The following is a 23,468-nucleotide window of genomic DNA, read 5'->3' on the forward strand; positions in this document are numbered from 1 at the left end:
TTTTTGTCTACTGTTTCTGTAATGGAAAAGTGTTCACAACAGCAACCCAGCAATTCTAGAAGCTTTATTTTAAATGAGCATAATCCTTTGTTTACATGGTTTCAAGTTATGTAAAGTCTGTTTCTCTTAGTTTCGTTCCGATATGTCTCTGTAGTAAGAACTAATGAAGCATGGTCGTTTTGATTGTTTAATATTTGTACAAAAGCTTCGGCGTAAATCTAGATTTGGAACATTGGATGATGTGCAGCAGTGGCGTTTGGCTACTGAAATACATACTCGCACGGTGATTAATTGCGTCATTACAGGGTGATTTCCCCTTATCGGTAGAAGACTAAGAGGTGAATTGCTCTCCTTCTAATTGGTTTTGCTGAAAACCAGGCCCAGCCTTATTTTCACACATTATTACATTGTAAAACAGGAAGGTGCACTTATTAAAACGTAGAGGTGTGTGTAATTACGAAATATACACATTTACATCGTGTTACATCAGAGACCTGAACAGTGTGTTACTCCAAATGATGTTGTCTGTGCAACTATGTAACTACGTTGTAACGTATGCAAATACGTCGCCTATCATTTAAGTCAATCAGAATGTAGGCCTATATAAATCATATGAGAAAAGGGTCCGATATGTCCACTGGCGTACATTGCCTTAATTTATCAGTCTGGGGATTTAATGGTCGGTGTTTTGCCATGTTTTAGAATTATGGGTGCTTCTGTCAAAATGTTAAAATTGCATATCAAGATTACCGCTCCTCTCCTGACTGTTGCCGGCGTTTACATTAGCCTAATTCGGTTAATATGCATTGCTTTATCGTAGTATAAACCCTGTTTAAATCATGTATTTTCTATTTTTTTGAGTGTGTGTAGGCCTGTGGTAGGCTACGCTTTTTAGCTTTTTAAATCACTCGAAACATTAACAATGTTCCCCCCTGTAGCCTATTGATATCATGAGTTTACCTGTACCATGACCACCATGGGCTTACATATCACAGTGATGGGGCTTCAGACTGGGTTTGTTGCATTTAAACAGGTCTGCCCCGGGACCCTAACGGACGGGCAATCAGTTTCCTCGCCCTGACCGGTCAGCCCGGGTCATTCCCACAACAGGACCCCTGGTTCTCCAAGGCAGAGTGACAAAGAGCAGGTTCACCGATGGATCCTTGCTAGAAAATTTCACCTTTGTTGGCTCCCTCTCACAGTAAGGTGAATTACGTGGATACGTCCCGAGTATGCCGGGTCTAAAAGCATTTATCATCAGCCTGGGAAAAGTGAGCCGGCTCATTTCAACCGTTGACCTAATAATGCAATTTGAGAGACAGACCGCTGAATTACTGCAACGTTACTAGACAATTACTTAAAGGATTTCGCACCTCATCTTGGCCAATTCTGCGCGCTGCAGCATAAGTCAAAGTCATTGAACAACATCACGTTTTGAACATTAGACTACTTTATAAAACTGTGCGTGTGTTAAAAATAACAAGTAGGCCTAGGCCCATTAGCAAAATAGCGTCGTTATTGTATCCGAAGGAGCAGCAGCGCTAAAGGAAATACCCGTTTTTTGCATTACTTGAAAATAGCCTTGCTAATATGCCTATATTTACATAGAATGTTCATTCTGGTTGCATTATACTTCAGTTTAACTACAGATATGTATGTATGTATGTATGTATGTATGTATTATTATTATTGCACATAGTCCAATGTTTGTATATTCCAACAGGCATTTTTAAAAAGTTTACCCATGTGAGGTGTACACGATTGCGAGTTTCAGTACGAGCCTGCGAATTTAATTCACAGTTAACATCCCATTACGTCATAATGCACATTTGGGAAACAGATTAGCCAGCCTAGTATTTTTACATAGGCCTATCGCAAAATGCAGACCCATTGGGGTAAAATTATGTATCACTGCGTGAAACTAAGATAAAACGTAGCTTTTTCAACGAAACGTTTTTTCTAGTTTAATTCACTTTCGAGAAACGAGGATTGATTGTTGGCTCTGACCTAATAAATTAATAACTGAATAATTGATATCTTTTCTTAAGTGAGTGAGAGAGAGAGACAGAGAGAGAGAGAGAGAGAGAGATTTTATTTGTATGCAAGTGCATTTTAGTTGAACGCGGTGTCTCTGTCTGTTGGTGTTGGCGCGCAGTTTATCAAAACATTTACTTATGATTTCTTGATTCAATTTGACTAAATGTTTTTACTTATTTTCCATATGTAGGCTAGTCTATTCATTGTATTGTAGTTTTTTCTTTATAAGTAGGCCTACCCTACCTAATATGTGGAATATATGTAGGCTACTTTTGCTAGTAATGTAAACGATTCCCTTATCAGATTAGTCAACTAAAACAGAAATTGCGACCAAGTATGATTTATTTATTTATTTATTTATTTATTTATTTATCATTTAGTTCCCGAATGCAATGCAGTTGACTCCCAACCTCTTTGGAAAACTGAAGCGACTGGATGATTCAAGGCTTCCAGGCTGAGCTCTCGTTCTCCAGTTGTCTGACTGGGGCCAGACATTGTTTATACAACGCTAATCAACCTGGTAAATTTAGAATATCGGAGTAGAAATTATGATAAATATACTGCCTCGAGGATAAAGATAACATTTGTTGGACAAGCGACAGGGCATGCAGCGCCAGGACGATAAATTAATAGCGTCTGAATATTTAAAAATTACTCAATGCAATGATTATTATCACTAAAACTATTAGATTATAAAACTTAGTAACATCGGTCACAATGTTATATTGAAAATAATGTACGATTATAAAACATGTTTGAACATATAAGCATTATTATATGCGAATGTCTCAATCACATGCTGTAGACTGGAGCAGACTATAATGCTTGATTTCACAAATCCCTTGTGCCCATCTGTATATAAATGTCCTTAATGACATAACCAATTAATTATTCAATGCGTTTCGGCAATGCGCAGATTGATTAAAATATGTGAATTGCATTTAATCACAAGTGAATTTTGACTTAACTTTGGATTCACCAATATCTACAGTACAGCATCATTGGCAAAGAAATATACGAACACGAAGTTCTTGCTTAAAATATTTTATATTGGGTATACATTCTTCTGCTTTTAATTATTACACCACAAATGTGACTGAGGTTTCCATTCCTACCAGGGACAGAAGACCATAATCGTAGTATCTTAATTCATGCTCACATTCGGTAACACAACATCCATAAAATACTTTTCTTCTCAATGAAAGCGGGAATTTCATTTTTTTTTCTTTCTAAAACGTGTCTCCCTTTTCAGTGAGTAATGCTTTCATTATCGCTTTGTAGCATATACGTTCAATTTATCCAAAGCAGAATTTCACAGTGGTTAAATGTGCACTGTCGCTTACTAGAGCTTTGGCCATATTTGTTGACGTTTTCACATTGATATGGAATAAAATATTGAATCTGCAATCACATATTTTAAACAATTTGCATTAATTAAAACTTGTTAAATCTGAAATAGTAATATTGACAATCATTATGTGCATGTACGCATATAAACTATACATTTACAGGCACGCGAGTTCATATAGCAACATTAGTTTTTTAAATAATGGTCACTAACTTAATTTTAATAGTCAACAACAAGCGCTTATTAGGCCCTGGAACAACTACCCTGGCACAGTTATCCACAAAATAATAAACCTTTCTGCCACCACTAGGTGGCATCATCAACTCCACTTAAAAGCGTGTAGGGCAGCAGCACGTGTACAACTTCTGAATGAGAAACCAAGGGAAAACAACAGGTCGGATGATAATAAATGCGAAAAGTACACCAAGTAAACCATTATAATAGGTTTCTGCTTAGAGAAAATGCATGGGCACACCCCTCAGAAACTTGGGCCACTGTGTACCCCTAGCCTGTTATTGCTGTACTCTCTGATCTTCTGTCATAAATTTTGCATCATGCCCTTTACTGACAGCTCTACACGACATTGATGGATACGCATTTAATCCCCCCACTCTGATCTCTCCGAGCTGCCACCACTTTTCCCCTCTCTCCCAATGAATCAGCCCCCCAACCGCAGGATCCCGTGGGGAGGGGGGGCGACCCTGGGCGCTCCGTGGCCGCCGGCACTTGCCCGGGGACCCCTTGTGGGCAGCCCCCGAGTCGGCCGACTTTCTCTGCGGCGCCCGCAGGGAACGCCCAGCCCGGCCGCAGAGGCTGGCAGGATGCACAGAGAGAGCGGTGCCAGAGCCTCCGCCTCGCGCCAGAGACATTGCTCACAGTCCCGGGTTTCTCAGTGCACGTTTCGCGCATGCTCGTGAGCGTGCGCTGCGACCAGCAGAGTTATACATGCATGCTTGTCCTGAGAGAAATCCAAATGTAGCCCAACACAAGCAACTGCTCACATTCTAGACTCGGCTTCAGGGAATGAGGAGCTTAGCGGATTCAGTAGAGCACAAACAACAACCATTCATTTGTGTATTTAATGTCGAGATAGATATTAATTCCAGATTAAGACAATTGTATATATTTATTGTGGTTTTAAATGGGGTTTCCACTGCAAAACAAATCATTTGTCTGATACATTATTCTGCCTATGTGTTCCTGTTGCATTCCCAGTAATATTATAAGCAGTATTTAAAGCTCTGATTAAGTCTTAGAGAATATACATTAAGTTAATGTATTTTAAAAATGATTTTGGTGTCAGAGTAACTGTAATCTAATATATCTCTAGGACATCCTAATGAAATTGAACATTTTGGGAAACTCACTGCACAGATATTTAAAGCCATCTGTATATGCATTGGTCTTTGATTTTGTGTTGTTTTTATATGGATTTATTCAATATATTTGTTATGTGGTCTGCTTTCATTTCTCAATTGCATTTTTCATTGATTTCAGACACAACCAAAACGTTTGTAGAGAAGCAACAGAAAATGATGCTTAATTTTGCCCCTACACAGTTGAAAGTGGACATAATGTGTTGTGTTGAGACCAAATCAAGTTTTTGATGAAACCATTGCAGGTTCTGATATATAAAAAAAAACAATTAATTAAAAAAACCGAATTTAATAAGCTGGTGCCAGTGATGTATCACTAAATTGAGAGGAAATACATACTAATCAAGGCCTGCATAAAATCCATCATCCTCGGGTTTCAGTGGCCACAGGTTTATAGCTTGTCCAGATGTAGGTCTCCAGAACTTAAAAGTAAACTCAGTACCTGGATTATGCCCTTTTGAAGTTTCTGCCTCTTAGAGGGTCCTTTAGTGGAAAGGCACAATCAAAAATCCCTTTTGCAGTAAAAGGCCAGGGCTGGAAAGAGACCACCAACAGCCAGAGAGGGGCTTTGGCGTTTTTATGGAACAGGCTGGGTCAGCTAGTAGCTGGGAATATATTTCAACATCGGTAGTGAGACAAAGATAATGGCCTCTTCCTCCAGGGCGGCTACGTGCATTGTAAATCCTGGTCACTGCGATCCTTTTACTGCACGCTTTTGTGAATGGAAGTGTATTAAGTTTCAAATTAAAAAAAAAAAAAACCTACCCACTCAGAAGGCAGGAGTTTTTTTTCCCCGTTTTGTTTTTTGTTTTTTTTCTATCCTTGAGACAACGGCATCAAAGCTGACGGAAAAATCTGGCGGAACAGGTATCTTGATCCTGTTTTTTTTTTTTGCCCCCCTTGAAACAATTCGATTGTGTACAGCTGTCCGTATCAGCGCTGGGGAAGAGATGACTTAATGCAGATGGGGACAGGGGGCCTTTGATGTACGCTGGGGCCACAGCCTTCGGCCCAACGGTGACATTGGTGCCAGTAACCCCTCCCCACCCACCTCCAGTCCACCAAGCTGTGTACGGCAGATACGGTGTACCCGCAAGCCAGAAAATGGCTTCCCTTTTCCTCCAGTGTTCCCTGACTCTTCCCCTTACCGATGGTCACACCTGAGGAAAAGCAGGCACGGGCCTCATTCTCTGGCTGAAGACGGCTAAGAGAGCCTAGCGCTTCACGGCGCCTCACTGCAAAGGAAATTCATTTTAAACATGGCCGCCGTGTTCCCAGCTTTGGTTTGTTTTGATGGGAGCACTTTTTCAAAACACCACGTGCATGTGATGTCAACCCCACGTCGATTCATGCACAGATGCAAACAGCAGTCTCGTCACTATATTGTCATTTTTACACTTTCCTTACTCTGTCTCATTTGTGCTGTAATTGTCCCATTGAAGCTCAGATGTTAATATCCATGGCACAGTATGAAACAACGTTTCCCATAAGCCTTTGCGTCTAAGCACTGATGGTGGCATTGGAACAGCCTTGTTGAAAGCTGCGGAGGAGAGACCAATGTTAAACAGAACTGTTTTTTTGGAGGGGTGGGGGTGTTAGCACCTGGGTGGTAGAGTAACTTTCCCACGTCACGCCAGCATTTGAGATTTATGTCACACCGATTACAGGGCTGTAAAATACTTGAAATAGTGTCGCATTGCTGTTGTGATTGGTCGCGATAGCGCCATTGTTGCTAACTTAAAAGTTGATATATCTCAGAGAGACACGCAACTGACAGCTAGAAGTACGTGCTGTCATTTCATAACAATGCCAGTACTTCACACGAAGGACCTTTAAAATCTCCGGTTTACAGGCCTAAGTCATTGGCCCCATCCCCCTTTTAACCGTTTTCAAATAGTATTGTGTCATATCGAGCGTTCTCCTCCTAAGAGGCTGTCCGCTGAGAAGCGTAAGCTTGCTGCACATTCTCTTACTCTTACTGACGGAGTGAGCCTTTCCTGTCTGGACCCTCATTATGTAGCCGTGGCTTCGGTGTGGTCCCACTGTCGCGCCCCCTCCTCGTAATTACCCCCATCTAATGGTCGCACGGCCAGAGGGGGCCACATGTTTGTGAAAAAACACCAGCAAAAAAAAAAAAAAAAGAGGCCAGAGGCAATGTTTTACTCCCCTGAACAAAATACACCTCATTTGCTGAAAAAGGGTTTGTGTTGGTACGCCACAGAAAATGGCTGCTGGTAAAACCCTCAGGGACTCACTCTGAAAGGATGGTTAGAAACATCAGGCCACAAACAATCTTCCAGACCACTGCTCACAACATTAGCATCAATGTCGCCAAACTCCAAGTTGAGTAAGGGTTATGCTGCTGTGACCACCATGCGAGGCGATTTATACGTAACTTGAAAATGTATGTGTAACAAAGGAACTTTTGATTGGAAGAACAAAACTTAAGTAACGACCAGTTGCGATAATATTGATGGAGGGCAACAGACACTGTAAAGCAATTTCACAGTTGAAAGAAAGTATAATTGCTCGGTAAATACAATACAGTAAGGAAAAACTCCATAAGTGCAGTTAAATACTGCACGGACCTTGTATCCTCTTGTGAACTATTTTATTACTGTATGCATATGCATATTACATTACAGGCATTTAGCAGACGCTCTTATCCAGAGCAACTTACACAACTTTCACATAGCATTTTACATTGTATCCATTTATACAGCTGGATATATACTGAAGCAATTTCGGTTAAGTACCTTGCTCAAGGGTACAACGGCAGTGTCCTTACCCGGGAATCGAACCTACGACCTTTCGGTTACAAGCCCAGTTCCTTACCCACTGTGCTACACTCCGCATATGCATAATCACCTTAAGCATTCCAAGTCCTTACTCGTCTTAACCTTATGGTGATGTTACCCTACTTCTGTGTTGATTTTGGTCCTCTGAAACTATTTACCTAAGTTAGGATTTACCAAACTCAGCCCATTAAAGAAACTGAGGGATTTTTGTTGTAATGTGCAAGTATGTTTTTAAAACCGTTTCAGGTTTGCTTTGGTAGTAAAGGTGAGTGGCCTCAGCCATCTCGCTCAAAACAGGCGGTTCCTTGCTCAGCGTTTATGGCCCATGCCACACACTCGGAGAAATACTTCACACCTCATTAGTTAACATAAAATCCATTGAGCCAAGTGAGTGTTTGTGGGGAGAGCACCTTTACCTTGTTTTTACGGAAGGAGTAGAGGCAAAGGGCTAGCTCGCCCAAAAACAACAATACCCCACTTCAGTTTTTTTCAAATTTCCCCTCCTATACTTTAAACCACAGTCCCTGGAGATTTCAGTTTTCCAGAAACAAGTTTAGAAGATGCATTATATTAAACTAATATACAAAAGATACAGGACAAAACAGGTACAAAAAAAGATGCTCATAATAACAACAACGTAGTATTGCTGACATTGTTGCTGTGGTTGTGGCCTTTTTACTACAGCCAAAAATGTCTCTCTGAGGAGGATCAGTTATACGGTGCCTGTGGGGAGGCTGAGGCATCAAGATGGCGGCGAGTTGAGTGCAACGCGTTGTTTTTATAAAACCCCAAAAAAGAATGAAACCTGTTACAGCTTCATTAAAGCCATATTGTATGTACTCTAAGCGCAGTTCATTTCCTGTGACTGAAAGACTTGTGGGGTTTTTTTCTTCTTCTTCTTCTTTTACTGTAGCTTCCCCCACTGCGATGCTGGTTTCACCTCTTCAGTACACTATGTCTCTGCGGTCTGTAGTCACATCCTCCATTTCGGCTCCAATGGGATTGAGGAATGGGTGGAGAGGTAAACTCCGATCGGTGGGAAAAGGAAGCCGTGTCTGTCTGAGTGGATTAGTATTTGACAAGGGAAAAAGGGCCTGTGTTCCACAGAGAACGGTAAAAGGTATCTGCCGCTTGCTTCTACATGGAGTGCTTTGTGCCAGGCTGACCCCCCCCCCCCCCCCCCCACTTCCCCCTCGGTGTTCACATGCTGCATACCTCCCCCCCCCAACCCTGACCAAAAAAATTTGGAAACATCTAGAAATCGTCACTATGTGTGTGGCTTCATGCTTTGCAATGTTTTGCATTGGGGCTCGCCTCAAATTCCCCTTGTCTCTGTAATGGTGAAACTGACTGTGGCTGTCCTTAATTGCTCACTCAGCATTTTGTGTCTTGTCAGACCTCGCAGGACTCATGCCAGGGCGTAAACATTAAAAAAGGTGACGTTTCCTTAAATTCAAAACTGCCCTGAATGGATTCCATCACTAACGCGGTGTCAGTGAGAATGTGCATGGGATCAGTGAAAAATAAATTGAAAATAAAAGAACAGCAAAGAGACTAAGTAGTATGTGGCTATAACATTCGCTAGCCATATATTTATATAATCTCAGTTTTTTGCAACAGGCAAACCAGATGGTTCCCTTGCTAGCTTGTTCAGTAGTAAAGCAAGTTCATTTTATGTTGAGTGAGGTTAAGCCATAAGTGATGGGAGCTAAATAAATGCATTACTCAGGTGAGTGACTAAAAGAAGAAAGAAAGAAAGGACATAGCCCCTAATGTGAAAACAGAAAGAAATCAGAGACAGCAAAAAGTCTGGATCACAGTATAAGAAGTGCAAATGCACAAACAAGGAAGCAACACTCACTTGTAAATAAAAAATATATGCTTTCAGTATATCTTTTAAATATACTCATTAATTTTGGAAGTGTTTTGATGCCTCACTTCGTCTTCAAACAATATATACTCAAAGAAGAATATGTTCCAAAAATATTTTTTTTTCTAGGCAAAAAGTACTACAAGTCACCTTGCAATAAATTGTGGGTTTAACAGTTTGTTCATTTATAAAGGAAAGTGGAAATTAATTTCTCATGATTGTCATTAGGAAGAATTTCTGAATCTTTGTAAATGAGAAATAAGCACAATTTTGAAGCTGGCCAATTAGTGTATTAGTGTATTTCATCTAATCAAATAATCAAACTTATTCTGTGCTGACCCAGAAGTTGAATCCACATGATTATAATGCGAAAGCTTTACCTGGAACCCCAACTGCCACTCAAACAGTAAAAACCATGGTTTCTCTCTGACAAGACCACACAGGTTCTTGTGGGAGAAAAAAATCTATAAAATCTGGTCATAACATTTGATTGGAACCCCAACTTCTTTATACCAGAATCAATGTTCTGGTCCACTTTAAGTGCACTGCATTTAATGGATCTGCATTATGCAGAATCTTCATGGTGTCAAACTCAATGTAATTACCAAAAAATATGAGCCGTGAATTTCAGTCATTAATGGGAAATTGACTTTGTAAAGTATTGTCATTATTGGCTTGTTTGAATTTTTTAGGTTTGAATAGTATAACACTATAATATTGTCAAACTATGTTTACACGCCTGGTAACAGAAATATTTTCAAATAAGTAGTCTACAGTTGGCTTACCACAGGTTTGTGAATGGATTCACAAAATCTGCTCACTGTGCCTCAAATTGTGGATAAAGTTATTATATTCTTGTTTGAAAATTTGTCACAGGATTTGTTGCAGGACCTGTTGTAGGGAACCTATGGTCTTATTTCCCTAAAGACTTCCGATTGTCATTTGTTGGCATACGTTTGCAGATATTGCTGCAGTAGGCACAGATGTAAGCTGGTGACTGAAATGCTTGCTTTTGAACAGGGCAGTGTGCACTTTTTTAGTTCAATATTACACCTTTCAATGAGGAAAGATTTGAAGTTTTGTGGTCTTTTTTGATGCTAAGAACACCGACAGCCACTTCCTACAGCTATACATGTGGAGGACAATTATACTTAATGCACATAGCATATTATGGAACAATAATGTGTTTCCACTGTGCATACTTATCCAGTTAATGCTCAGTAAAAAACTTCTCACTGAGTTATCAGTGTTCTAAATCTAAATACATGTATACTTGTGTATCCTCCATCAAAGGTGTGTCTTAACCTAACATCAACAAAAGAAATGAGGAAAACAAAGGGATGGAGTCCTTGCTTATCTCAGAAGAGTTTATCAGAAAGCTTATCCGTTTGTGGCCATCTCCAGCAGCCTGCTGGTGGTACCAGTCTCTGCCTGACCCCTCGCTTTGATTAGTCATTAGCGCGGGGTGTCTGTTTCTGGGTCTAACGCAATTATGTGTTTACGCAGTGGCCTGGCGTTGGACGCCCTAAATCACCGGGACCTGACGGGTTTTAGAGCCCGTGCCAGGCAGCTGGCAGACGCCTGACTGTGGTCATTAACAACCAAAACTGTCGGGAGGTGACGGCAGGGGGGCCGGCTCGCCCCCAGGGGGGGGTCACAGCTGGACCCTCGGCACTTGTTCCTGTTGCTGAAGAGGAGACCGGCAGCACGGCTGACCACTGTAGCGTACGAGGTCGGCCTCAGTATCTGATAGCATCTGTCCCCTAAAAATGACAGACACTCTCTCTCTCTCACTCCAGAGCTGGAGGTGAGGTACGTATTGTAACTACCTGGTTCTGCTGTTTGTACATCCCCACTGTTCATTGTTCACTCTGACAAATGCAGAAGCTCTCTTGAGCTCCGTGGAGATCACAGTGAGATCTGCAGAAAACATTTGGTGTTATTATTCTTATATAAATATCATTCATTTGAAATTGGCCATTTTTTTATGAAATCGCTGAGCACTGCAGGTACGAGCACATGTACGTAAATTTGTATCCTGATCAGATTAATTATAAAGTGATTTATTAAAGCAGCAATGTTCTCTGTTCTCTCCTCAATGTAAAATTTTCTCTCCTCTTGTGGTGTAACTGCATGTCTGAGTTTTTACATTTTCAGTGATGACAGCTAGCATCAAAGATAGACTTAAAAGACAGTAACAAATTGTGGTTGGTCAGACTTTTGGTCTAATTTTATTCTGCGGGTCAAAAGACCAGACAAAATAGTAGATTAAATTTAAAAAATAAAAAATAATAACAGTCCTATTTTGAATTTGTTGAGTTTATATGTGTTATAGGGTCATTAAAAAAAATCGAACAATCATTTCAAAATGGCCTTTGCTTTTAAATGAACAAACAGTGAAATCCACTATGAACAATGCCTTTTCATCTTCAGGATGAAATGAGTAACTCAAATAAGAATAAATATGTATTTTTGAGTTAAATTCAATTATTATTATTATTATTATTTTTATTTTTTTTAATAACAGAGGAAACCTCTTTGGAAAATCATATCCTGCCATGATATTAGGGTAAACTTATACATTACCTCACGCGAGATGTTTCTTTTTATCCTTATGTGTAAATGGAACTTGTCAATGTTATCAGACAGGAAGTGGGTATAAGGGATTATGCTTATAATGACAGTTACTGCACCTGACGCGTTTTTACACCTATGTATGGCTGCCATTGATTAAACAAACTTCACTTTTAGTTTTAAATAAATACAATCACTGACACGTTGTGTCACAACTGAACAGGAAAACAGATCCGTACACTCATGGTACATTTAATATGATTATTTATGTATTTATTCTATTTTAGACAGCTTTTAAATAGTATGAATCAGGTACATTTGGTACCCAAATACTTGTTCAGCTACCATCTGGGGAAAAAATCTGGGAAAAAACCAAACAAATAAGTGAAAAGCATATTTTTAAAAATACATTATTACCCGTCTTTACTTCCTGTTTGTGAGCTTGTGAGCTTGCGATTTGCCAGCACTTGAATTACTCAGATGAGTGCTCTCTCTCTCCACCCCAGAAACAATGACCCAAAAATTTAAGCAGATTTTTTAATATTCTTTTTTGTGTATGTGTGTGCGTGTGTGTGCATGCATGCATGCATGCATGCAATTGTATATGCATAATAAACTGCAAATAATTTGGCCTGGTCTGAGATTCGTAAAAGTACTGATATAGTTCTGCGGCATGATTGTACCACTCAAAAAAGAGCGGTACGAGCATGCAAACGCGATTCAAATATCTTGCCCTAGTTCTCTCTTACGCGTGGCACCAGTGGAAGCCCTCGGGAACGATGGACCGCTCCATTGTCAAAAATGAATGATCTTCCTGTGTCAAAGTCTGTCTTCAAAACATCCCTTTGAGTTCGGATACTATTAAGGATTTCCTAATTGCTGAAGGAAACATTCTCCATGTTTAAATAAATACATTTAGCAGTGACCCGCTTGTTAGCCATGGCTGATAAGGGGATTGTTTGGTCAGTATGAAACCCGCTCTTCAACCCCACGTCCGTACAGTATACTCGAGCACAGGGTTACAGGGAAACAGGAAACGATAAATCTGAGGCCGAACTACTGATTGCTCCAGCTAATTAAATCAGACTGCTGCCCGACTTCTCCCTCAGTCACTTTAACCCGATTTCCAGCCAAACAGGCTCCGTAAATTGTCCGCGTCATACGCATGCAGAAAATAATAACAATCTTTGGCTATCGCGGCTGACAACAGAGTATGGACCAAAACATAATCAACAGACAAGAGATCGGCTGACATTCGCCAGATACCTTGCTGCCTCTGAGCTAATTCATTTAACTTCGTCCCCAGCGTGATTTTGCTTGGCCATTTGGCTGTTGGTTTTTCTGTGTTAAAAAGGGTTAACGGGATTTGGGGTTTGTAATTGATGTCCATCTAGCCTACGGTTTTTCTTGGAAGAGGATGAGAGAGAGAGGGTAGAACGTGCCCGGGGATACGTGGTCATATCCAACATTCATTGATTTGCCCTGACACAAAACAGACACGGCCGCTTTCTATTTAAAGTTTTGATTTATTTGTCTGCCTTAGCATGAATGCAGATTTATTAATACAATAGGATTCACCCTAAGATGTATAACACAATTAATTTAAATGATCACATGCTGGCCTTTGGTGAGCTTAAACTTCAAAAACATTTAAGCCAAACAAATATCTAAACGATAGCACAAAACATATTTAAATATTTTATTTTAACTAAGGTGTGCATTGGTAGCTATAAGGTTTCGAGTCTTTTATTATCTCATTCTGTTCGCAGTTGCGCAAAATCTGGCATATTAAAAATACAGTATTTCCCTTCAGAAAAGAAACAGATTGCTTCATCCACAGCCAAAGTAATCGCGTTTTCGTAATGGGGACACTTGTGTCCACTGAGAGCCAGAATCTCCGACTACAACTCCTGCACTGGAAGTGGACGTGGAATTTCTACCACTAGTCCCAATTTAATCCAGCTTCAATGTACGTTGTGCTTAAGAGTGAGTAAAGAATTATTGAAACGTGACTTTTTCCTTTATTCCGAAACATTTTTTTTTCATTCGTACATCAGTGAATGTGGAGTGCGTGCTGATGTATAGATCAGAGATGAAAACATCTGCTCATATTTGTTATTCAGAGTTAAGGACAAACTGAACTGCACTTGGACTGGACAGAATCATCCACCTCAGATTTGTGAATCATCTAACATTAAAGGTGATGTATAGAGGGGCACTGATATATTCACAGAGTATGAAGAGACTAGCCTATACACAGTGAGACAAGAAGGCCACATGTATGGACAGAAAATTTAAAGCAATGTTTAAGTAAACAGCCACTTACTGACAGCCATACAATTAACTACAAACACTGTGTTAATTGAGAGAGTGATGAAAAAAAAAAAAGTGTTTTTGTCTTTGCATTGCATCAGATAGAACTCAAGAATGTTCTGCTCGGTCTGTTGCTGTTTAATATGACACTACCACAGGTGGCTCCAAGTGGCCCAGTACGGATTAAACATTTTTTCCAGAAGCTGTTCAGCACACCAATGCTGTCCTAATGTTTGCTAATCAATCCTCTTTTGTTTTTCTCTTTCCACATTTTATAATGGAACAGAGTTGCTTGATGAAATCTATCAAAGTGGCAGCCACTCAGGGTTATTAATAGCAGGAGTGTCTAGTGGCTGTCAGTGGTGTGGTGCAACAGAAAACACAACAGAAAAATCTAGAGAGAGAAAGAGAGAGCGAGAGAGAGAGACATTGTGGGGTTGTGGTGCTAAGTTGATGGAGATCACAATGAGGAGTAATGTAAAAAATATCAAAGTTATTAAGATTAATTTCATTTTTAGATTGTAACTACCTTGTTTTTCTTTATTGTTATTGTTTTACTGCATTCTGCAGCTGCTGTCCTGACCTTGTCTTGTCTGTCTTGCAGCTCACTAATTTTAGCGAAAATACACAGTAACAGGATACTTTAAAATAACAACAATAATAATAAATCAATGAATTTGGAATAGATCTGAGTTCTTCATTTGAAATTATGACTTTCAATCAGACATTGACTCAATCCAATAAAGTGTATTTGTGACAGTGACAGTGTAAAAAAGCACTGTTCTTTGATGACTCTTTGTAAATGTAAATGTGTCAAAATCTGAACATAACAATTAATCTCCTTATTTAAAATTTGATTTGTGTGCTGCCTTTTTTCATTAAATTTGTGTTGCGATTTAATCAGTAAGTTGAAATAGTACTAAATACAACATGCAATCATCACTTGTCACATTTTAATTTCTGTTTAATGTTCATAATGGTGAGAAGAATGCATACAAATCTTGAAAATAGTGCTTGGACTAACATTTGTCATATATTTTAACTAAAAAAAGAAAAAAGAAAAAAACATTTCCATACCATTTTAGGCCCTTTAGTCTGTCTGTTTTTAATATCATTTATAATCATGGGGAATAATTTATTTTATTTTTTTCCATGAATGAAATTAACATTGCTTTTAGTTTAAGTTTGTTTTCAGTACACAAGTCAAACCTATTAAACAGTACGAACACAATATAAATATGGGAAAATATGATGAGCAACAGAGCGTGGTAACTAAGGAAATATTTACACGGGCATTGCATTAATATGTACAGTGGGAATTGTGCCAATCAGCCAGTCAAGGTCAGACTGGCTTTCCTATATCCAGGTGTCCCAGCCTGCCTTCTCAAAGAAAATTAAACACCGCAGAAAAGTCACATGAAAAGGGTAGCATTTCTGAAAGAAATAATCAGAACTCAACACTCAACACTGCAATTCTCTCTGCTCCTGTTGTCAATAAAACTACTTCAAGACAAATGTGCTTTAAAAAATATTCTTGTTCAGTTATTTTATAAATCTGAGCTGACTGCTAACCAGTGAAGACCTAATCTTTCAAGAAAGCATCGAAGCAGGTCTATCACAACGCAGTATGCATTTAAAAAGGATACATAGCTTTAATAATATATGAAAGGAAATGTAACAAACAAAAAGTCAAACTTAATTCAAAAATCACATATCAGGAATGTATTACAGTATGTCTGCATCTAGCTTCAATTGCAAATCAGATTCATGGTTGTGTCTGCACATTTTTTTCTTTATAAAATGTACAGCATGTCATCTGAAATGGGAAGTACACATGCCGTCCCTCTCTCGTTCCCTTTCCTAAATGACAGTGAGCTGTTTCAGTAGAAAGTCATAGCATAGCATTCACTACAAGCTGAAAAGCCATTAGTGTTTTATCTTAGTCTTCACTACACACTGAAATTGCCAGAGAGCATTTAAATAACCTGCCTCCCGTCGATTATATAGAGTCTAACAGCACAAGAGAGATATGTGCTTATGAACTATAATGTTGAAATAAAGGTTTTCGTAGATTTATATTCAACTGGGGGTTAGCTGTTTGGTAATATTTCTGCAGGATCATAGCTGAGTAAATACCGATTGAGAAATGGACTAGCATTATGAAACTGAAAAGATATTTTGAGGGTCATTTTGGAACGATGGTAACGATAAACCTGGTAAAGATCTCATATTTTGGTATAACATATTAAAGAGCAACAGAGCAGCTGATTGGTTTGACATTCGATTGAGAGAGTGTCACTTTGCTGACTTTTTTGGACTGCTGCTTGTCTTGTCCTGCATATATCCATATGTAGCGCTGGTATGGGTGTTGTTTTACCTGCCATTTTTAGAGCTTTCTTTATCTGTCGTGATTTCATACACCAGTCACCGCAGTACAGGTCCCCGGATGGAGGGGGGGGGGGATCATATCACATGGGGCTCCTGCATCCCTCAGATGGCAGGATCAGAGGTACAGGGGAGACCGCGATTGAGCTGTCAGAGGCCGCGGGGAGCCCTGGATCTCATTTACACCAGCAGCACCGCACCCCCCCCACCCCCCGGGGAGGCTGAGACTGATGACCGGTGACACCGCGCCAAGCCTAAAAATGATTTATACCTATCATCCAGGAAGGGGAAAATTCATAATGTGATTCTAATGCGGAATTCTTCAATCACAACAGTTACAAAAAAACCTGTTTTGGGGGGGGAAGGGTGAGGGTGAAAAAAAATGAATGGGCAAATATGGTTCCCATTTGCACTTTTTTTTCCCCCAGTTACATTTTTGAGGGTGGAATTGGGGGGGGTCTGTGGGACGTTGAGGTAAGGGAGGAAGGAGGTAACCCAGTTGTACACGCCGCAAGGTCAGGTGTGCCAGTTTTTGGAAGCAAAAAGTGTGGAGAGAGAGAGCAAAGAGAGAGGGGGGGGGCGAGAGAGGATCAGAGGGGTCTTGACTTTTTTATGAAAACCTGGCACACTAAGTCAGTCAGTATTCCCAGACTTTTTTATGGCCGTCTTTCATGGTGCCTGGGCTAATTTTTGGGAATCAATTAGCCCGCGGGGTGATGAGGTGCGGGCCCCTCCCGGGCTGACACCCGCTGTCCCCGCGTTATTGTCTCGCATTAGTAAGCCTCACATGCGCCCCCGCTCACGGGCATCTGGAGGACACATGTCCCATCGCCGCACCCTGCTGCTATGCCCCAGTCTGGCCCGGATTCACAACCTCTACATAAAACGCCCGCCGTCACCCTCCCCCTTTTATACATGAGTATACATGCAGTCGTGTTGTAAATAACAGCGTATCTATGGGCTTACAGTACAGACACACACACATACGCGCATACGCACACGCACACGCGCACACACACACACGTCATATTTCCTCAGGGTACTGTTCTAGAGCAACAGGGAAAGAGATAAAGGGTGACGTCAGTTACAAGTCAATCGCTGATGTGTCGCCATACTGTCGATTTCATCAGAACACACAATAAACCTATTTTTTTCAAAATAAACAAAAGAAAAGAGGAAAAGTACCAGGACACATCAGAGCTGTGTAATGAAATAAAGAGTTGAGTAAACAGCAGTCTCTCACTGCTCCTCCGCTTGGGGTAGGTAGATTAGCCAGAAATGACCTGCTGCTCTTTTCCGTGGTGAGGTCACTCCTGACTGTATGTCCAGAGACCGCCCTCTGAGTCCCCAGCGCGAGCGGCCTGCGAGTTTGGGATAATTTAACCCCGGTGCCCCAAGGCCCAGCTCTGGAAGGGCCGAGACTGGTAGGAGATTAGAGCGGAGCTAGGTGCCAGTGTTATCTGCGTTAGTGCAGAAAAGGTTACACTACACTAACAAGAATGTCCCCGGTCACGCATGACAAAGCCCAGCTGCCTGCTTTCACAGGGCTCGCTCCCAGCAGAAGGTTCCACTTAAAGGCAGGGGAGACGTCTCTGGAGATTAAATAACTCTTAACTAGCCGTTTCCACCTCCGAGGAGAGTGGACCGGCTCAGGCCGCTGTTAAGCCCCGCCCACTCTCCTCTCCGATCTGTCACCCCCCCCCCCCCCCGCCCCCCCCCCCCTTCCGTCGATTGCCGGTTTTGCCCGGTCCGGGCAGATGAAATCATTTACCTTCATAACCTATCGAAACGGCCGTGGCACCTCGTTATGTTAGTCAAAGATGGAGTTGTCTTGCCTCAGCTACAGTACTTACACCGTTGCTTTGGCTGAAAGCCAATGTCAAGGATAGAGCTGGAGTTTTATTGAAATGTCTACAAAGGATATGTACTATACTGACCTGTGCCTATATATAGCATATTTTTCTCATTTGTGTTTAGCTGTCATAATAAGCTTCCCCTGTAATTACCTTCACCAATTCCTTCAATTGTATGTTGGTCCAAGAATGGGTCACAGAGTGCAATTGAGTTTAAAATTCATATTGAATGCTATGTGCAGTGTCTTCTATTTAAAATGTTTTATACTGGAATGTTCCAGGAAAGAGACGGGAGAGCAGTCAGACAATTCTATGGTTATCAAAAAAAAAAAGAAAAAAATATTGTGCAGATTGTTCTATTGTTTTTAAGGAAGAGATACTGAACATTGCCTCCTCACTCTTCAGACAGATTATTTTTCAATTAATAATTATTTGGAAATATTTATTGCTTCACAAAGGGATTTTTGTGAAGGAGTTTATTTTGTAACAAGGTTTTTTTTGTGAATGGGCAAAAAAGCAAATGGCACTCCAGAGGAAAACAAGCACATCGCTCAATGATAGATGTTGGGTCTTTTGTCACACCAGTCTCAAGGCCTGCTTCTCTCTATTACGCTGTCAGGCTGGTGATAATGGGGAAGATTGCTTGTTTAGACTGTGCCGCGTCCCCCCCTTTAATTCAGCCTGGCTCCACGGTGACACCTTTAAACGGCTATCATCGGAAAATCCACATTTTCCAGAAGGGCTAAGAACAACAGGAGCCCCCCCCTCCCGCTAGGGCAAAATGATCTCCTCTTTTAGGGCTAATTACCCCCCTCATGTTTAATCTGCAATCGCAGCCAAAATCCTTTCCATTTCAAACCCAACAGCCAGATGATTACCGACCACAGTGGCCTCCAGCCAGCCTGCCGCAGGAAATGCACCAGGGCGAAAACGGCAAATGCGTAAACAACAGCATCGCGGGTGTATGGGTAACATTTATGAAGAGTTCATCCATTTTAAACATTCTGTTTTTAAGGCGGGTGTCGGATGAGATTGAAATAAAGTACAATATGTGAAGAATACCTCACAAAAAAATATAATATAATGGCTTTTTATAATATTTTCATAATGTATTGCTAAGTTTGTTTACATATATATATATTTTTTTTTTTGTATTATCTTAGTTTATTTTCATACTTCTTATTCATTTTAATTTGAAGGATCCTCTACACTAGGAGTAAAAGACAGTTTAAAGTGAAAATGCATGGACAAATCTTCACTGAAATAAAAAAGGTCAACATCAGTGCTTAAATACTGTACATGTAACTGTGGCCACTGACTGGAATCATAGACAGCCCTTTGTCCAGAGCTGAAGAAACCTCTTGTTCCCCAAATGCCGCTCAGAGCCCATCATTCCTATCTCATAAGCTCATCTTTGTGGAAATTGTGAAAACTGACAATTTTATTCATGTCATATAAATCAGACTCAATTTTTCAAACGCTGAAAACATGAAGCGCTTTGATCTTTCTTGGAGTTCCACAACAGCCAGCAGTTGGGGGGGGGGGGGGGGGGGGGGGGTAGGTTTTGGGGCAGTGAATGGGGGGGGGGGGTGGTTCTCGTTCTGAGTGCAAAGAATGAAAAGCACACATCTCACAGAGGGTACTACTCTTTCTGTGACTTTATTGTGGCATTATGGGCAATTTATAAAAACTAATGAAAACTGGAAATGCGTGTTTTGTGGCCCACCGGTATTGCATGCAGAGTCTAAAGATTGTGCTTTAAGAGTTAGGGCACTTGTGCAGCAGAGCAAAATGGCTGAAGAAGACCAAAGCTCGGAGAGATCTTTGTGAGGCGAGAGATAGCCTTCACACTTGAAGCTAATACCCTTTCCTGCGACCGGTGTATTTCTGGGATGAGAGATTGCCTCCCTGGAGCCAAACATCAACCTGCCTGCCTGCCTGCCAAACATAGAAGTGCCATCCCACTTTTGAGGGTGGATCAGGGGGTTGTGGGATGTTGAGACAAGGGAGGAAGGAGGTGGACCAGTTGTCCATTCCACAAAGCCAGGTGTGCCAGTTTTGAAAACAAAAAGAAAGTGTGGAGAAAGAGGGAGAGAGAGAAAGAGACAGTAGTAGATAGAGTGAGTTTGGTGGTAAGGCAATAGGGTTCACAATGAGGTTAGGAAGTTTCTGGAACATAGAGGGTGTGACTGAGGTGATTAAATGCATGAATGAATTCTATTTTTGCTACTGAGGGAGTAGTGTTTATCTGGACAGATTTCATAGTTAGCCCAATTACCCTGAGCCTCAAGTCTCTTTGAAAGTGACAAGGGGTCCAACTGCCAACAGAGCAATTTTGACTTCTTAACTTTAGGACCACATTCAGAATAGATGTGGAAAATTCTTTGACAACTGGTGAGAGCATCATATGGCATATAGCAAACCCGATCATTATCTGATTATGCTAAAACTAGCAAAAGACCCCAGTAAAATAGTGAATTTGAAAGGGTTGCTTCATAAATGGGTGGTAAGTGGGAATTTGCAATAGAAGCTTGGGTCTCTCTATGTCTGAGTCACTCAGAGCTCAGTACATATTGAGAAATATCAAAATAATGTCTCAGATAAGAGCAAGAACACCCACATATGATATTCTAAGCCAAATGTTTAAGTGTATGCCTGCGTATTTGTCTGGTTCTTGAGACAACAGATCCTCTCTCCTTTTTACTGGTTAATAAAAATAGAGGTTATTTATGTTTGATTGGGTAGAGCTACACGTGGTTATTCCTAATTTCCTCTGTGTAGGCTTCTATTATGAGCCATTGCATCACAATGGTATTTCTCCGGGTGGAAGGCATGTTGAAAGTAATTGTGCTATCAGTGACACCGGCATCATCCCACTGGAGTCACCAGCTGCCTGGGAAACCCCAAACTGAAGTAAGTGTGCCTCCCATTTTCCAGTCAAACTTCATCTTCCTGGAAATGTTTCCACGGACACCCTGTGATCATCTGGTCACCCCGAGTTTATGTTTTCGCACAATTATAACTAATTTTATTAATAACGACCAATTTAAATTGCCATGACAAAGCCCCCTTCCCTAGACCTCACCCATCATGTCATTAATGGCAAAGTAGTTCCGAGTTCAAGGGGAATTAGGGGCACCTTGTGTTCCAAGTGACTCCCATAATTTCATTATTTCATGAAAAAATAATAACAGGAACTTGCGAAAACAGAGAGGCATCCTAAAATTCAACATTCACAATTTGTTCTAAAATAAGCATTGATCATGCAGACAATGTAATCTCTTTTGTATAAAAACTGATTAGCTTTCAGGTGACAGCAAGCAGTCAGTGCAATTGATGTATATTATACAATGTGCATTGCCTCCATTGGTTGATTGGTGAAGGATTGATTCTAAAGGAAAACTCACTTAGGCAAATGCATTGGAAAACTCATGGAAAGTATTTGGTTGGACAAAGCAAACTTCATCTAAGCCATTAGCCTGTGTGTTTGGTATGTCCAGGTCTGGTTTCAAATATGCATATTTCTTATGGATTTTATGTTCTCTTTGACATACATGTTAAAATACAGTTTCTTGATAGGTCCGCCTTTTGCGCCATTTCATTTATAACTAATTGAGATCACCCACTCGGTTGAAATTTTACACTGCAGTACTAGTGTAAATATAAGTTAAAAATCTCTTCTTTTTTCATCAGAGCTGTGATTCAGGACTTTTCCACACCTTGGAGAAAAAAAACAATATTCTGCACACTTCCAAGTGCACCATTCACAGCAGACCTGCAACTGTCACACTAAAAGCATAAGGCGACGCCATTGTGGCTCTACCACAACACCGCTGTACTGGTTGTTTCCTAGAAATGCCCACAGTTGCATCCATGCCTGTCATATGTCAGTCATATGTATATCAGTTACAGTTTATTTCTCCTGGTAAATAAACTAATCTGTGAGGAACTGCATGCCATTCGAGGACTTATGAAGTGCATGAGCAAGATAGATCCGGAAGCTGAGGCTCAAACTTGAGCCAGTAACAAAGTATCAGATTTGCCCAGCAGTTATTCTGAATTTGTCAGTAATTGAGTGCAAATCACATAGTTGGGCACGGTGCAGGTTGGTTTCCGTTTATGTATTCACAACACTCACGGCCTGCCCACACTGTATGTGTTTATATTTAGTGACTCGGTCCACCCCTGCTAAAGTGCACAATTTGTGGTCACATAACGTCTATTTAAATAAGCGAAGCATTTCCCAGATCATTAACGTCTCAAAGTGATGGTTCCATGCCGGACAGAGGAAAAGTGACTGAGGTGTTCTCCTCCACTAAGGGTCATTTGGTCTGATCTGCACATACTGACCTGATAACCAGCACTTTGCGTCAAAACAAAAAAATTGGTACATTCATGTTTGCTAGTCCTCTACTGTCAACTTGCAAAGCTATCATCCTCCCTAATGCACACTTTTAGACACTAATCAAACAGGCTTTCCAAATTGCCAGCGAAAAAACCCCCCAAAGCACACGTACGTAACCACACAGCACGATGGCTTGAAAGGTGGTCAGTGTTCCCTCGCAGCGAGGGAACGTTGCTAAGAATATCAGGCCACGTGACGGCATAAATTACAGGATAACCGAAAATGCTCGCTGTGACCCTTCAGTTCCGTTCCAATGGCAGCCTTTCCACTCTTTCGCCCGTTTACTATTTCTTTTTGGATCTGATTGATCGCACCATCCTGGGATGATCAAAGGGGGGAAAGCCAGAGGACTGGGAAACGGCTATTCGCAGAGACCGTTGAGGGTCGCCTCGTCGCTGATCAGGAATAAGATTAAAAGGTCCAGGACGATGCGCGAGGCAGACGCGGCCGCCGCCGCGCCCCGCGATCGAGATGCAAGGGATCCGCGGACCTTAAATCACCACATCAAA

The 23,468-nt window shown here is 40.9% G+C and overlaps 1 long non-coding RNA gene across 1 annotated transcript in view; it reads right to left on the reverse strand.

The window, feature by feature from the left end:
* Window positions 1-6,129: 6,129 nt before the first annotated feature.
* LOC118227978 overlaps window positions 6,130-23,468 on the reverse strand; it is a 74,768-nt gene continuing 57,429 nt past the window's right edge. Inside the window, exon 3 of the long non-coding RNA XR_004765389.1 lies at window positions 6,130-6,301. This is a non-coding gene — a long non-coding RNA (uncharacterized LOC118227978). The remainder of the gene's footprint in view (window positions 6,302-23,468) is intronic.

The sequence above is a fragment of the Anguilla anguilla genome, chromosome 5 (assembly GCF_013347855.1).
Source record: "Anguilla anguilla isolate fAngAng1 chromosome 5, fAngAng1.pri, whole genome shotgun sequence".
Taxonomy (NCBI): domain Eukaryota; kingdom Metazoa; phylum Chordata; class Actinopteri; order Anguilliformes; family Anguillidae; genus Anguilla; species Anguilla anguilla.